This window comes from Pteropus vampyrus, unplaced genomic scaffold (genome assembly GCF_000151845.1).
Source record: "Pteropus vampyrus isolate Shadow unplaced genomic scaffold, Pvam_2.0 Scaffold74, whole genome shotgun sequence".
Taxonomy (NCBI): domain Eukaryota; kingdom Metazoa; phylum Chordata; class Mammalia; order Chiroptera; family Pteropodidae; genus Pteropus; species Pteropus vampyrus.
In genome coordinates, this window is record NW_011888855.1 from 5,645,059 (window position 1) to 5,659,614 (window position 14,556).

Sequence of the window (14,556 nt, forward strand, 5' to 3'; positions counted from 1 at the left end):
ACGTGCGCCCCGTGTGTGCGTGCGCAGGGACACGCGTGCCGGCCCCTAGAGCCAGCCAGTCTGCTGGAAATCCCGCCGGGTTGAAGCCTCCGGGGCGGGAGCGTGCTCCTGTTAGCTGAGCGGTGGCCCGGGGAGCCCCTGCGCCAATGCAGACACGCGGGGTCCTGGGCCTCCTGCTCCGCCTCGCCGCCGGAAACAACCGCTCCGCCCCGGAGTTGATGTGGCGAGTGGCGCTGGACCAGCATCTAGCTTGGGTGGACGAGATGACCCCCGACCCCCTTCCCCAGCAAAGCCCGCGCTGGACTTTAAATCAGGCTCTCGGGCCTGGCTGTGGACAGTCCCAGGCCCGGCTCGGGGACCCGGCGCCCGGGCGGCGCGGATACAAAGCAGCCGGCACGACTGTTGCTCCTCGGCTCCCGACACAGTGTATCCGGCGCCACCGACCCTTGCTCACGCTGCTCCCGGCTCACGGAGCCTTGCGGTGGCGAAGCGCCGGGAAAACACCTGTGCGCCGAGTTTGCACTTCAGATTAGCAGCTTTCCCCGGTAACGAAGCTGCCAGCAGCCATTTTCGGAGCATTTGAGAAGTGAAAAAAGCAAAATGCGTTTTGCAAGAACGTCTGCTGGATCTCAAGGCGCGCAGGAGGTGCCGCAGGTTCCGGCCGGCGGAACTGCGTCCATCCGGGCTCTCCCTCCCCGCAGAGCTCGGTTAAAGTGTCTGCAGTCACCCCGCCAGGCATAAACTGGGGTCTCCACCACCACTGAGTGTCAATGGCATCCTGCATGAGGCCCACCCCAAGCTGACTTTAAGAATTAATGAATTCGTGGCTGGATAAAAGTTCTGCACATCCTTTGCCTTCAATGTTCTCCAAGACTTGAGGCGTCTAGCGCGCCGAGCAGAGGAGGCTCCGGACGACTGACACAGGACGCTTGGTTCACAACCAGCCGCGGCACAAATTAAAGGAGTAGGCAACTGAGGCCATGCGAAGAGGCAGTCAGGACAGACCGCTGGAAAGAGTCGCAGCTTAAAATGGGAAAGTGACAACTGGTGTTCCAGTGGAGGTGGGGCGTTGACAAAGAGGGGAGCTTATGGGAGCGGGGAGTGCAGACAGGGTGCCCTGGGCCTGCAGGATGCTCTGGTCTGGTTGAAAATGTGACGAGTTGCTCCTAAACCCCTTGAGGCCTTGGAGAGTGGAGGACGGATGCTAGGACTCTCCCCAGTCCTATGAGCTGCTCCACGGCTGTGGGGACTTTGAGTCACTTACTAACTGTGCGACCATGCACAACAGGCCCGACATCTCAGCTTCCCAACCTGGCCATCCCCATCCCGCACACCAAGGCCCCAGCCCACTCGGAAAGGGCCGGGCAGCGAAAGCCCCTGAGTCACCCACAAGTACAATGAGGCAGAGTTTGGGAGGACAACCTCGGGGACACAAGTGGCTTTTGGGGAAGATGGGACTCTGAAACCTCACAAGATCTAGGAGCAGATGACACGCGCTGAGTCAGTAAAGCCCAAGTGTGATTCTGAGACCAAATATCCAAGGTGCTCCCTCACCCCAGCACCTACCTCCCTGCCAGCCTCCCTTTCAGGACCCTCAGCCTGAGGCGAGTTCCCCACGCCCCACCTACCTTCTGGGACTCCCCTAGGTACCAATTTCAGATTAGTCGCTTGAGCACCCTTTGAGTCACTTACTAACTGTGCAGCCATGCACAACAGGCCCAACATCTCAGCTTCAACCTTAGGGGGTTGTCGTGAGTTGAAAATGGATTGAATAACAAGTAAGCACTCAGAAAACAGTAAAGAAATCAACTGAGTACGTGGAAGGACCCAGACCCTACAGTCAACCAATCCCCACCACAGTCCTGAGAGAATAGCTGAGCCAAGGCAGCTTGTCCTACCCAGCTTACCGACCCTACCCCGCTTACCGACCCTACCCCAGCCCCACCCCCACTCTGGCTGGGGGAGGGCACCTGACCTGAGACTGGCCAATCAGGTCCTCTCTTGTAAATTTGAACTAAGAAACCCAAATCAGGTCTAACAGTTTTTCCTTGGGGGAATGACCCTTTGCCTTCTCTCAGTCCACAAGCCTCCATGGAGCTGACTCCATCCCTGACTCCACGGCCATACTTGGGGGTGGCCTGTGGCTCAGCCTGATCAATCAGAACACTGCACTCTCCTGGCCACAGGGATGGACCAATGAGATGTGGTCAGACTTCCTGGACTATTGAAATAAAGACTTTTAAAAGTGAATCCAACCCAAAAAAGAGAGATGGACACCAGGTCCTGGGGACATCATCTGGATCCAGCCAGGCCTCAGGCTGTCCTGTGCTCTCCAGCTGTCTAAGCTGAAAATTCCATTATTGCTTAGTCCACTTGGGAATAGGTCACTTCCAGGTGCTAATTCAGTCCTGCTCCCTCCTTCAAGAAGAATGATGTACAACATCCAGAGAAAATGAGATTTATCTTTTATTTTTAATACTAGAATGGTTGACTGGTGTAAAATATTTCATTTTAGGCAAGTTTATTATATCTAACTTCCAGCCACAGGCCTCCTACCATATAAATATATAGTTATTGACCAAGAATCTATATTGAAACACTTCCATGCTTCTCTTTTCAGGACCAGATGTACCTCAACATGATTTCTTAATATTATCTTTGCCAAGGAACCAGAACTCGAAGATAAGGTCTATGAAAATAGAAACGAAAGATGTAATTTATGTAAATTTTTAAAGAAAAAAATATTCTACTTGTAACCAGCATCCATGAATTGGAGTGTAAAGCTGAACTGTCATAAAACCTAACCTTTCTGACCATTTTCCAGACTAGAGGGTAGGTAGGAGGAGTTGAGACTGAGGATGTGTGGTCAAGAATCTCAGACCAGGCTCTCCATTGTGCCCTGACACCCATCATCCAGGGAAGGACCTGGCCAGGCCTCCAGGTTTTGAGTGACAGAGCAGTAATCAGAGTAATCACCTGGGGAAACGGGATGGAAACCATCCCAAGGTAAGCGTAATAAAAAATTTTCTCCTGCAGATCCAAAAACATGAGGTGCCCTAGATCTAAAATAGTTCCAAGAAATTTCAACATCTATCCATGTTTAATGTGTGTGTGTGTGTGTGTGTGTGTGTGTGTTTGTATGAGATATTGGAAAGAAATGCATTAAGTATTAGTTAAAATTGTGTTGCAATTTATGGGACTAAGTGATTTTGTTCCTTTGGCCCTTTCTATATTTCCCAAACATTCCTTAATGAGGATATAATAACTTTGCTATAAAAAGAGAGAGCTTTTAATTTTTAAGAAAGCCAACTGAGGTCGATTGGGAGAGGTCGTGTAAACTGATGGAGTCCCGGAAAGCCATTAGGCAATGTAATAGACTCATAAACTGACTCCCTCTGACCTGTTCCTGGGAACCTACGCTAAGGCAATGACCCCAAGTGTGAGGAATGCTAGCTTCAGGGAGGTGTATAGCAAGCAGCCCAGGATGGAATACAGCCTGATTTCCAGCTTGAGCGGATTCAAGCACATCCCCTCTATGGATTCAAAGCCTTAAGGAAAGAAGGTTGTAAAAAAAGACTTCCTGTGGGGAAATATTTCTGTTACAATGCTAATTTAGGGCAATCATATATTCAGTATTAATGCAACCACAACATTGAAAACTAAGAAGACAAACTTTAGTAGACAGAATGATGACTTCTCATAGACATCCACACCCTAATCACCCACTTATAAATGTTACTTTACATGTCAAAGAGAATTTAACAGATGTGATTATGTTAAGGATCTTGAGAAGGAGAGATTAACCTGGATTGTCCGAGGGGGCCCAATGTAATCACAGAGAAAGGCAGTGAGAGCGAGAGAAGGCAATGTAACAGAAGCAGAAATTGGGGAGGGAGGGAGAGAGGGAGGTAGAAAGAGATTGGAAGATGCTACACTGCTGGCTTTGAAGATGGAAGAAGAGGCCGCGAGCCACGTGATGTTGGCAGCCTCTTAAGCAAGAAAAGGATTCTACCCTCAGAACCTCCAGAAGGAACCAGCCCAGCTAACACCTTAATTTTAGCTCAGTTGGAATGATTTTGGACTTCTGACCTCCAGAACTGTAAAATTATAAATTTAAGCCACTAAGTCTGTGGTAGTTTGTTATAACAGAAATAGGAAATGAATACACATGGAAGACAATATGATAAATGATTTGTTAGAATGGTGTCTTACTCAGGCCCCTATACCATATACTGAATGGTTTAAAAAGCAAACATTTATTTCTCTCAGTTCTGGAGGCTGGAAGTCTGAGGTCAGGGTCAGGTTCTTGGTGAGAATGTTCTTCCTGGTTATGGCTTCATATGGTCTTTCTCAGTGTGTGCACAGCTCTGGTGTGGGCTAGGGATTGTTTAATCTGCCTGGGTAATAAAAAAATTGAACCGCACCCAAAGAGAGATCTGGCCTTTACCCTCAGCTTCTGGATAGTAATCTCTAAGCCCTTGCAATGTCATGCCAGATAGGAGTATCTTTATTTAGGGTGAGGGCCGGCCACACTGGATAAACTAACAATGTGATTTTAGGGTGGGGGTTTTGAGTCACACAGTAACAGCTGGAGGGGCTGGAGGCTGATATCAGCTATGTGGACAGTTGACTACAGAGCCCCAAGAAATCTCTAGACACTGAGACTCCGGTGAGCCTCCCTGGTTGGCAATATCTCATTTGTATTGTCGCGCATCATGGCTGGAGTTCACGCTGTCTGTGACTCCACTGGGAGAGGACAGCTGGAAGCTCCACGTTTGGAACCCTCCAGGGCTCTGCTCCATGCATCGCATCTCTTGGCTGATTTTAATCTGCCCTCTTTTCCTGTAATAAACCATAACCGTGAGTGTAACAACCCTCAGTGAATTCTGCGAGTTCTGCCAGTGAATTATCAAATTAAGGTGGTCATAGAGACCCCCAAACTTGCAGTTGGCGTTAGCAGTGGGGGTGGTCTTATGGACTGCACTCCCTCTGATACTGCACTGCCCCAAAGCCACCCCGCCACACACACACACACACACACACACACACACACACACACACACACTCACTCATCCTGATTTCTCCTGGCTGACTGAGGTCTGCTATCACACTAGGCATCTGCCATAGCAGAGACCACACGGTCTGCTCATTCTCATCCTCCGAAGGCCCCTTCCCGAAGCTGGAGAGTAGCTGCTTCCTCACTGGCTCCACCGCCAGCACCTCCTCCTCTGTCCTGGCTAGTGGGAAGGACTTTCTTTCTGATGTAGGCAGTGACAGGTAGACAGCACAAATCAGCAGCCCAGGCTGGCTATTGAGCCCAAGGGTCCATGCCATTGTCCTGACCCCAGCTTCTCATACCACCCCCACCCCCACCCCCACCCCCACCACGACCTACTATGGAAGAGAGTTTGGGGGAGGGGAGCTGACCACCAGGGTTTTCTCTGGAAATTCCATAGCTTTCCTACAGCTTGTTTGGTCCCTCCTCCCTCTAACACCCACCATCTCTGCCAGCTGCCCAGGCGGAGACTGTGGAGCTACAGACACAGCCCTAGATGCCAGCGTCAGCACAGCCCAAGGAGGCAGCAGCCTCAGCTGCCTCTCAAAGTTCAGAAGTTTCAGGTTAAAATCTAAACTTAGCACCCCTGCTGCCCTGAGATTACAAAACAGGTTCTTCTACCACTCTTATGTAAGAGGATTAGGCCCTTTATCCCTCCTTTACGCTTCCCAGCTCCTCCTCACCCCTGGGAAAGTGCTCTCTTCCCCTCCACTGTGCCAAAGGCTCCCCCACATCAGGGACCCCACCCCTTCCCTCCCTGTGCCACAAACGCAAACCTCATAATTCCATACACAGTAAACCTGAAGAAGGAGAGAACCCAGTTTGCTTCCTCCCTGCCTGGCGTTTGAGCATGATCCTGCCCCACCACAGCGGATTGGACCACATGACCTTTCCATGATCCTGAGCATCGGGCTCCCCAAAAAGTAAGGAAACACGCCTATTTTCCAGGGATTATAGAACAGTCTGCTTGTTTACAAGGTCCTCTGAGGGAAATAAATAAATAAAGCTACCAAGGTCTTAAGAATCACAAGGTGGTCTAAAGTTAAAACCAGCTCAAGAAAACCCAAACTTAGAACCCAGAATGGCAAGGTGATGTTTCTCAAAACGTGGTACACATGGGAATCCCTGGAGGGCTGGGGGGCTGTACAGGCAGTGGGGCCTTGCCCCTCAAGGTTCTCCATTAATATTTCTAGGGTGGGGTCATCACCTGCATTTTTCACAGGGAGCAGGCTCAGAGAAATCCCATTACTTTACATAAAACCTCACAAAAAGAAATTCAGAGCTTGGCTGCTCTGAACACCAGCTCCCTGAGGGATTGGAGAAAATCAATTCATTCAGAAGATTTTATTTACGCCCCTCTTCTCCAAGATCTAGCGTCTCCTGTGTATCGATGAGGCATAAGTCAATAGGAGGAGGCCTCACTTGTGGCCCTTCATCCTGTCCTTCCCACTCAGAGTTCATTCATTCAGCCAATATCCATTGCAGATGGCTAATTTCCAGACACTGCACTCAGAGCTGGGGATATAATATAATGGTGGGTGGAAACAGATACCATCCCTTCTCTGTGGAGCAGACAGGCTTTGTTCAAATCATCACACAAATAAATATGGAATGATGAGCTTTGATAAGTGCTATGGAAGAAAGTTTCTTAGAAACATTGATTCATTCAACAAATATGTATCGAGCTCCTACCATGGGCCAAGCACTCTTCTAGGTGTTGGGAACTCAGGAGTGAGCTAAACAGACACAGTCCCTCTCTTCTCGGTGCTCACTGTCCCATGGACAAGACTGACAGCAGATAAATATGGACTATGATGTCAAGTGCTGCTAAGTGTCCTGTAGAAAATTAAAGCAGGGTTGGGGTAGAGAGCAGTGGTGGGGGGGCAGTCAGGGAAGGCTTCTCCAAGGAGGTTACTTCTGAGCAGAAATGAATGAGGTGAACCAAGTGAGCAAGTGGATATTTAATGGAGGATCTGACCACAGGGAGGTGGGCATGGAAGGTCATTTGCAAAGATGGTGACCGATTCCTCCCATCCACTCCTCTCATCAAAAGGTGGAGTCTACTTCTTTTTCTGTTAGAACTGAGCTGGCCTGGGGCTTCCTCTGACCAGCAGGATATGGTGAAAGAGATACCATGCCAATTGTGGGCCTAGACCTTAGAAGCCAGGTAGCTTCCATTCGCTATCTTCTGTAGCCCCAATCCCCCCACCCTCACCTCGCATAAGAGGTTCAACTACCCTTCTGGAGGGAAAGGCCCCACTGCCTCCCCACCCTCGCCCCTACCCCCAGCCAGCTTAGGTACCAGATATGTGCATCTAGAACATTCCAGCCCTGGCTCTCAGCTGAATGTGGCCACAACTGTGAGCCCAGGAAACAGCACATGGTACAGAAGAACCATCCAGCTGAGCCATTACACTGGCCCAGGCTTGGGAGGTAGGACAGCTCAGCCAATGGTAAGAGCAGCCACGGAGGTGGGGAGAGTGGGTGAGACAGATTGAGTGTGAAGTATAGAACCTGCAGGGCTCAGTGATAGAGAAGATATTTCTGGCTACATAACCAAGGGCTGGCACTGTCCCCACTGAGCTGGGAGCACTGAGGAGTGGCAGGTGTCAGGAAAGATGGCGAGTCTGGGTCTAACCTTTGGAAGTGCTAACCTTCTGCCTTCTCCTCCAAGCCCAGCCTTGGGGAGACGGTTGCCTCTGGGATCCCCACCAGGCTGGCCAAGGGGAGTGGTTGGGGAGCAAGAAGCTGGGCATCACTCCAGTCTCAGGGTCCCTGTTCCGACACACACCCTTGAGGGCCAAGCCCCAAATCAGAGGGCATCTGAGGAAGAGAGGTCATGGCATCTGTAGGAAAAAGGGAAAGGGAAATACAGTTGACCTGATTTTTCTCAACTAGTAGTAGTACATCATTAAACATTGGACCAAAATGATAGAAAGAGAACCCCTTCCCGCTGACTCTCTGGGATGCTGCACGCCCTGGATGGCCTTGTTTGGTACTTCCCTGGCCCGGTCCATGGGAGAGGCCCTTACCAACAGCCCAACTGCAGCCTACCTGCTAGGAAAGTTGCTTCACTGGGGCCCAGGGCCCATTGGGCCATGGGTGCACTTCCACCTTTCACCAACAAGTGGCAGCACACTCTGTGCCTGTCACCCAGAAACACTGAAAAATGAATTCTCAAGAGAGCTTCTGCTGGTGACAGGCATCAGTCTCCCTCATTTACATCCCCAGCTCAACTTCCTGCAAAGCCTTCAGGCCCACTAAGGTGCTGGGCTGATTTCCTGATTCAACCCTAGGGCAACCCCCAGGTGGCATGTGGTAACTTCTGGAGATATTTTTAATTGTGACTACAGGGAAGGATGTGCTTCTGGCAAATACTGGATAGAGGGCAGAAATGCTGCTAAACATCTTACCGAGGGCAGCTCCTGCAAAAAAAAATTATCTAGCCCAAAAGATCAACAGTGCTGAGGTTGAGAAATGCTGATTTAATCAGATTCTCAAGAGTCGATGGCCCGTGAAGTTCTAGACATCACCAGGTCAGGGGCCAGTGGACTAGGCTGATCCCTGACCTCCCCCTGACCCCGCCACTAGCCATGAGAGGCCTCCCAGTGTCTCCTTCACCTGCAGCATCTCTCTCATCCTTCCCTCAGACTTAACCTCATTCATGCCTCAACAGTTCCCGAGCAGCAAGCATGTCTCGACCCGAGAGAGACACGGAGGACAAGAGCAGACACTGTCCCTGCCTTTGTTCACAGAGCTCAGAGGGAGAGACAACAATGTATTTGCAAACGTGACAAGTGCCACGGGAGCCAAACGAGGTGCTAAGATGCCAAATAACACAGAAGCGACCAACTTTAACCAAGAAGATTGGAAAGCCCTCTGAAGAGATAAGAGTCGAGGTAAGTAAGGTCTAAAGGAGGAATGACACCTTTATAGAGAAGACAATGTAACCAACAGTAACATGCATTTTTTTAAATTACTCACAATCCTCTCCCCACCCACATACCATCACTACAACTCTGTTCTTTTTTGTATAATAAATCCATCTCCAGATCTGGTCCATGTGTTGTTACAGCATTTCAACCATCTCTCAAGTAAGTTTTTTCTCCCATGTTCATGTTACTACGTAGTTTGGTGATCATTTGTAACAAGGTCCAATGTTTCAGTGTAGCGAGGATTATCTAAAATGGTTCCTCAATTGTTCATTTCTATGTGAAAAGGAACATCCACGTAATCTAATAGAGCTCCAGGAATTATACTCAGCGCACCAGTTTCTCGGGCCTGGAGTTGCCCTCCCCTCTTCCCTCCTCTGAGTGTACTGAGATGGGTGAGATGACCACCATCTCATGGTGGGGAGGGATCTTGAGGCCTGGAAATCTGCTGGGCAAACCTGACTGCACATCGGGGAGCATCAGGGAACCTCGGTAAAGTATAGATTCTGGGGCCCCGCCCCTTTGCCCAATCAGCGTCTCGGGTGTAAGCCAACATGGAGAGTTTAGAATAGGTCCACTAATTCTTTCCCAATCCTCCCTTCAAAAGCTGGATCCTGACTCCCCTCCTCTTGACTGTGGACCAGAAGATTCAGCAACTTGCTTTTAATGAAAAATACACCAGAAGTGATGCCATGTAACTTTCAAGGCAGGTCAGCACAGCAGTGTGGCATCGGCCCTGCTCTCCCGTGGGTCACTCACTCTGGGGGAAGCTGGCAGCCAGGTCATAAGGACACAAGAGCATCCCTGGAAGAGGCCTTATCGGGAGGAACAGAGTCATCCTGCCAGCAACTGTTTCGTTTGTCTAGAACAGTCCCAGTTTTCACGCTGAAAGTCCTGCATTCCAGAAAACCTCTGAATCCTGGGCAAATGGAGATGACTGGTCACTCCAACAGGCAGCACCCACTTTCCAGCCATGTAAATGAGCCACCTGCCAGCCAGTGCTCCTGCCCCAGCTGAGCCCCCAGGTCATCGCAGCCTGGGCCAACAGTCCACTGCAAATTCGTGAGAGGCTTTGAGCCTAATAACACGACCGAGTCGCTCTTGGACTCCTGGCCTACAGAAAGTTTGTGAGATAATAAAGGCTGATTGCTTTAAGCCTCTGTGTTTCAGGATAACTTACTATGTAGCAATAAATAATACACTCGGAACCCTGTAGTTCATCACACTCTTGGGTGGTTTGGTCTATGAATCGGCATTTGTGGACCATGGCTCTGGTCTTATTCCCTAAAGCAGCACTTTCCAAAAGAATTGTCCTCAACGGAAGAACGATTGTGTAGCCATGCTGCCCAGAGTGGGCTGTCACTAGTCAGATGTGGCTACTGAACAAGTGTGGCGGGGACGACTGAGGAACGCAACTTTTTGGTTTAATTTGAACGAATGCAACTTCAAATTTAAATAGTGCACGTGTATGATTCTATTTATACAACATTCTCAAAATGATAGAATTATGAAAAAGAAAAGCAGTTAGAGGTTACCAGAGGTCAGAGACAGTGGGGATGAGGTGGAGGGGTGGGACCGTGAGAGGGCAGCATGTGAGATCTTTGTGGTGATGCGATAGTTCTGTATCTTGATTGTGGTGGTGGTTACACAAATCTACACAACCAAGAAAATGGCATAGCGCCGTACACATCAAGTATACCGACATCAATTTCCTGGTTTTGATATTGTGCTACGGTAATATAAAATGTCATCATTGGAGGAAGCTGGGTGAGGGGTACATGAAACCTCTCTGTACTATTTTCATAACTTCCTATAAATCTATCATCATTTCAAATTAAAAGTCTTTTAAAGTTTTTTAAATATGAAATACGTATAAAGCATCAAATAGCACATGTGCCTAGTGCCGACCATGTTGGACAGTGAGGCTTTAAACATTACTCAGATCCTCCTGCGAGAAATTCTAGCCACTTAGAGTTTGTTCAGAACTTCTCGTGATGGGGAACTCACTGCTTTACGAGGTTCTGCTTAACAGCTCTACTAATAAGAAAGCTCGGACAAAGAGCTTTCAGGATAGAAAAGTTCTTCCCTCAGTTCTCCATCTGTGCTAAACTCATGAAAGAGACCCAACAAGAAAAGTGCTCCAGCCAGAGCTTCCATTACAATCACTTGTCACTCACGAGACAAATTGCCAAGGCCTCACGCCTTGCCCTCACCCGTGACCTCCCTGTGCAGGGAGAGAGTCAGCTTTAGATGCAACTACTTGCTGACCATTCCAGCTGATCAAGAGAGAACTGAACCACAGGCATTAGAGACGGGGGGATCGTAAAGAACACTTGGTTTTATCCCTGCTTTTTATAGATGCGAAAACAAAGACTTGGAGTAAATCTATAGGGATTAAATTAATGTAGTTTTGAAAAGCATGCATTGCTTGCGATAAACCGAATAATGCCCCCGCCCTCCAAGATACCCAGGTCCTAATCTCTGGAATCTGTGGATGTGAACTTACATGGCAAAAAGGATTTTGCAGATGCGATTAAATTAAGGATCTTGAGATGGGTAGATTATCCTGGATTATCCAGATGGATCACCAGTACTCTTAGAAAGAGAGAGACAGAAAGAGGGTGATTCTATACAAAAGAAGGCAATCTGACGACAGAAGGAAGGTGCTACATTGCTGGCTTTGAAGATGAAGAAAGAGGCCATGAGCCAAAGGACGTAGCTCTAGAAGCTGGAAAAGGCAAGGAAACAGATTCTCTCCTACAGCCTTGGGAGAACATGGCCCTGACAAGACCTTGGATCAGGCCCAGTGAAACCATTTCAGACTACTGGCTTCCAGAAGTATAAGACAAATTTGAGCTATTTTGAATCTCCCGACTTGTAGAAATTTGTTGCTGCAGCCTTAGAAAATTAATATATTACCTGACAAAACTACTTCTGTACTTACCTTTTGACCCATTTCTAGGAATGTGCTCTGAAGATATAACTCCAACAATACAAAATACACATACACAAGTTTATTCGTTGAAGAATTGTTTGTAATTGCAAAGTACTGGAAACCACCCAAATGCACAAGCATAGGAGAGTGGCCGAATAAACTATGGCATGACCACATAATGGAGTAATATGCAGCTGTGAATAAAAATGAGGAAGCTGACAAATTGATTCTCAAGAGATATTAACTGAAAAAAAAATGCAAAGGAGTATCTATGGTATGCTACTTTTCATGTAAGAAAGAAGGAGATTTAAGAAAATATACATGTATCTGCTCGTGCAGGAGAAACTATTAATTAATAAGATTGGTTACCTAGACGAGAGGGTAGGGCGGTAAGAAAGGGGAGGGGGATGGGTAGATGTAATGATGGGGGCGTGCCTCTTCTCTGAGTGTATCTTTTTGTATAGTTCTGAGTCTTAAAATTATGGTAATATTTCCCATATTTAAAAAATTTAATTAAAATCGACTAAGCGGTAAGGGAGCCCCAAATGAAATAAAAATAGCAACCATATTAAAAATAAACAAGAATCAGTTACACCAAAGAAGTGGGGAAGAAAAGAGCTCATCTAAGTAACTTTGAAAAACACTATTTTCTTATACATGGTAAGACTAAAAACAAAAAACTATACACATATATTTTAGTTAGTAACTTTGTTCTCCAGAAGAGTATGAGTTAGCAATTCAAAAACTACTTTATGTATGGACTGAATAGTGTCCTCCCCAAAAATATGTCCAAGTCCTAACCCTACGAATGTAACCTTATTGGAAGTGGGGTCTTCACAGGTATGATTAAGTTAAAGATCTCAAGACGAGAGTGGGCCCTAAATCCAATGGCTGGTGTCCTTACAAGGGAAAGGAAGGGGAGATTTGATACACAGAGACACATGCAGGGAAGGAGGCCATGTGGAACAGAGGCAGATACCGGAGTTACACAGGCATAAACTGAGGAACACTAAGGGTTACCAGCAGCCACCAGAAGCCAGAGGATTGGCGTGAAATGGATTCTCCCTCAGAGCCTCCAGAAGGAACCAGCTGTGCTGGCACCTTGATTGTGGACTACTGGTCTCTGAAACTGTGAGAAAATAAAATTCTGTTGTTTTTAGCTATCCAGATTGTGGCAATTTGTTGTGGTAGCTTTGGAAAACTAATATAACGTGTATATTGGGATTGAGCGAATAAGTAAGTATTTGTGGATAATGAGGGTCAGTTTTCATACAAGGAAGAGTTACATATAAGGAAAGGGGGAAAAATAAACCATGTAGTATTGAATTGTGATCAAAGGTATCAGTATAAATTCATGATTTTTTAAGAGATTGTGATGTCTCTATCCACAGGTATTTCCTAACTCTTTCCACTAGAGGGCGTAGAAGCGGTGATGTAGTAACAATGAGCCCACCGAGTGCTCAGAACTCGATACTCAGCACCATGCTCCAAAAGAGGGAACCAGGGCTTCTTGGAGAAATGGCTGGCCCCATGGCTGAGGCAGGGACAGTACAAGATGAACCTGGTATATCTGTGGTTCCAGAAATTACATAGTTGCTGGGAAAAATTTTTTTCAATAGGTGCTCACTGGAGCCAGCCTGAAAGAGCTCTCAGTTACCAAACCTGGGACAATTTGCACAACAAAATAAATCATATTATTTTGATAATATGGTTATAAGTGATAGTGACATTAGAGTAAGCAGAGTGAAAGTGTATCTGAACTCTCAGTAGTATTTGTACAATTAAAATTACTTCAAAATAAGGCTTCTTTTTAAGAGTATTTATTAGATCACATCTACATGTCAGGGAGTATGTCAGAGACACGCTAGATATGGCCTCTATCTTCAAGGAGTTACAGTAAATGGGGTTCACGAACAAGAAAACGAACACTTAAATGATACATTTCAAATAGTGAAAAATATAAGGGAGAACAAAACAGGAAAAAGAATCAGGCAAGGTCAGGAAAGTCCTCTCTAACGATAGAACTGGGGCCTGAAAGAACCCAGAGAGCAAATCATGTAAATATCTGGGGGGAAAGTGGTCCCGGTGCAGCAAACAGCAAGTGCAAAGGCCTTGAGGTGGAAATGACCTTGACATGTTTGAGAAGCACCAGAAAGTCAAGTGTGGTTGGAGTGAAGCCAGTGAGGCTAGAGTGGTGGGAGAGGCAATTGGAAGGAAAGCAGGAGGAACAGAGCCTACAGGGTTTTGCCTGCCTCAAAAACAGAGACTTTATTTCTTGTCCAAATGCCAACGACTCCTCCTTCCCCTCCCTCCCCATCAAACTTCACTCACAATGGGAATATGTGTGGGACAGCATGGGGGCAGATGCTTGTGAGTTCAAAATAACTACAGTGTTGTTTTGCGAACATGAAAAGATCTTTGAAACGATGACTCAATTCTCCCAAGCCCTTTCTTAATTCAAATTGCTATAAAGCCTTCATATGTAAAATGTTCTGGAATGTTCTGTGAGCTTTTGCCTGGTTCAGACACATCCTTCACCAGTTTAGCCCTTTCACCCTTTGCTAATTAGCCCCTGACAATTAAAGTAGTTCTGCTTGGCGTCAATAAGTTGCAAAGCTTCCTTGGACACCGAC

The 14,556-nt window shown here is 47.3% G+C and overlaps 1 long non-coding RNA gene across 1 annotated transcript; it reads left to right on the plus strand.

The window, feature by feature from the left end:
* The first annotated feature begins 435 nt into the window (after positions 1 to 435).
* Positions 436 to 10,143, plus strand: LOC111741139. Its single transcript, XR_002780902.1, has 3 exons — positions 436 to 3,006; positions 8,812 to 9,150; positions 9,596 to 10,143. It is a non-coding gene; the product is annotated as an uncharacterized LOC111741139 (long non-coding RNA).
* The last annotated feature ends 4,413 nt before the right edge of the window (positions 10,144 to 14,556 follow it).